Source organism: Phocoena phocoena, chromosome 2, assembly GCF_963924675.1.
Source record: "Phocoena phocoena chromosome 2, mPhoPho1.1, whole genome shotgun sequence".
NCBI classification, from domain to species: domain Eukaryota; kingdom Metazoa; phylum Chordata; class Mammalia; order Artiodactyla; family Phocoenidae; genus Phocoena; species Phocoena phocoena.
In genome coordinates, this window is record NC_089220.1 from 138,925,070 (window position 1) to 138,927,469 (window position 2,400).

Sequence of the window (2,400 nt, forward strand, 5' to 3'; positions counted from 1 at the left end):
CAATCGGAGCCCTCCTGGACCGCAGCGCAGGGTGAGGGTGGGGCGGGGGACAAAGCTGGCCCAAGGCGGAAGAGGACAGAAGAGGAGGCTCTGGCCTTGTTAACTAACCACCCCTACCCCAAGAGATGCAAGACGGGCATGTACGTATGGGTGGGTGACATGCGTAGGGCCCTCAGGGATGAGCCCCAGGCTGCTGCACCCCATCTTTCAGGCCATTCAACCTGGAGGCCCTGAGAAAGGGTTCTCCACTTAGGAGCCCCACTCTTTTCTCACACCGTCCTGAAGACCCTCATCTCCTGGCTGGGCCAGGAACCAGAGAGTGGGAAACATGGGGTCCAGGTCGGGACATTGAAATCAGAGGGACCTGGGCTCCAGTGTCACTTTAGCACCACCCTTAATAACACTGTGACCATAGACGGGTTACTTATCCTCTCTGGACCTCAGTATCCCCACCTGTGAGATGCTGGGAGCTGCTGGGAGGTTAAATAACAGGGCCTGTAAGATCAGCACAGTGCCCAGCACATAGTCAGCACTCAATACATGGCTGCTGTCATCATTTGTGAGTCAAAACAGGAGGGGACTTGGGGTACAGCCACCAAACAACAGATGTGGGGACAGTCTCTGGGTGTGCCCCTGCAGCCCTGCAGGAATCTGGGCTCTGCAGGGTCCTGCGAAAACCGTTGTCACAGCTGTGCCCTCCAGGATAAGCCTCCCAGTATAAGCCTCCCAGTTGCCAACATTTTAAAGACCTCATCTCCAATCACGTGACCCAGAGCTAGTTTGAGCAACAGGGGTCGGTCCAGACTCAGAGGTCTCTCCCTGCTGAGGCCTGCCTGGGCTTGGGCTCCCAGGGCAACCTCGACATTACCCTGAGGCGACTGCCGGACCCTTGCCTTCGGTGCCCTCCCTGCACAGCCCCCAGAACCCAGGTCGTGTCATCAGGGGAAGGGGCCCCCCCAGAGCCCCCAAAGCCTGGTCCTTGTCTGGGCCTACTACTGGGCGGGACTGCCAGCGGGACCTCAGGGCTGTCAGGCTTCGGGGATCTCCTCCACCGGTACCTCTCCGGCGCCGCCGCCCCTCCCAGGCCCTCCGTGGGCGTGCCGGGCTGGGCTGGGCTGGGCCAGCTCTGCAGGGGGAGGGAGGCTGGGGTGAGGATCAGCTGAAATCAAAGCCGCCGCTCCCCTCCCCGCCACGCCGCACCCCTGCCGAGCCGCCGCGCACCTCCTTCTTTGTCACAATGTTTTTCAATCCGGTGAAGCAAACTGTCCAATTAGAGCCGGGGCCTCCGGCTTCCATCTTTGCCGACGTTTAATTAACACGCTCCTCTTGGCAGCTGCTGACAAGTTCCAGAAACAGGTTGTAAAGGGTTTTTGTCTTTACCCAGCATGGAAAATGAGGGGTGTTACATCTCGGGAATATGAATAGGTTGCATTTCAGCTCCTCCTCCCCGCCGCCTCCTCCCGCTCCTCTGGCAAGTGGAATGAAGGCCTGAGTGCGTATGTACGTGTGAATTGCGAGGCGGACGGGGAGGGCGATTTGGAGGCAGGAGAGACTTTCTCCTCCCTCTCCCCTCACCCCTTCTTCCTCCCTCTCCCCTCACCCCTTCTTCCTGGAGTCTTTGCTCCACAAAGGATCTGGATTCTGCTTATTCTCCAGCTGGCACACTTTTGCCTCACCTCCTTTTTAGCCATACCAAACCTTGCCATGCTGATTCCCATCCCTGGGTCTCTGCCCATGCTGTCCCTTTGCCATCCTTCTGGTAAACTCCTATTCAGCCTCCAAAACCCTGCACAGGTGGCCCGCTCTGGTAAGCCACCTGGGTATTGAATGCCTGCCAGAGTTCAGGGTGGATTCTGGATGTCAGTTTAATCCCCCAGCTACACTGTGAGCCCCCTGAAGGCAGGAACTCTGTGTGGTGGCAGGCCTTAATAAGTGATGGAAGATCTGAATTACTGCAACATTCTCCCAATCTGGAGGGAAAGCAGGACTGGCATGGCAGGGAGGAAGGCGGGAAGGGTTGGGGGAGGGGAATTGGCCACAAAAGCCCTATCTCTCTACCCTCTCACCTGCCTGAGTGCCCTTGAAAGGGAGCCGGGTCACATGGAGGGCACAGTGGGCATGGTAGTTTCACAAAATGGGTGTTTCTGGGGTGGCTGATGTGAAGTAAGGAGGGGCCTTGGGGAAAGATCCCAGTACAAAAGCTGAGCCCTGCTGGGGGAGGGTGGGGGCGGGCTCCAGGCTGGGCAGACTCCAGCACCCTGAATTCTTCCTCTTCAGCCTGGGATGATTTTCCTTGCAGTGTGAGTGGCAGCTTGCGGTGGGAGGTCAGGACTGAGACGGGAGGTTTCCTGGGTCTTTTTCTCCCTCAAACTGGCCCTGTTGGAGCATTAATACCCATTC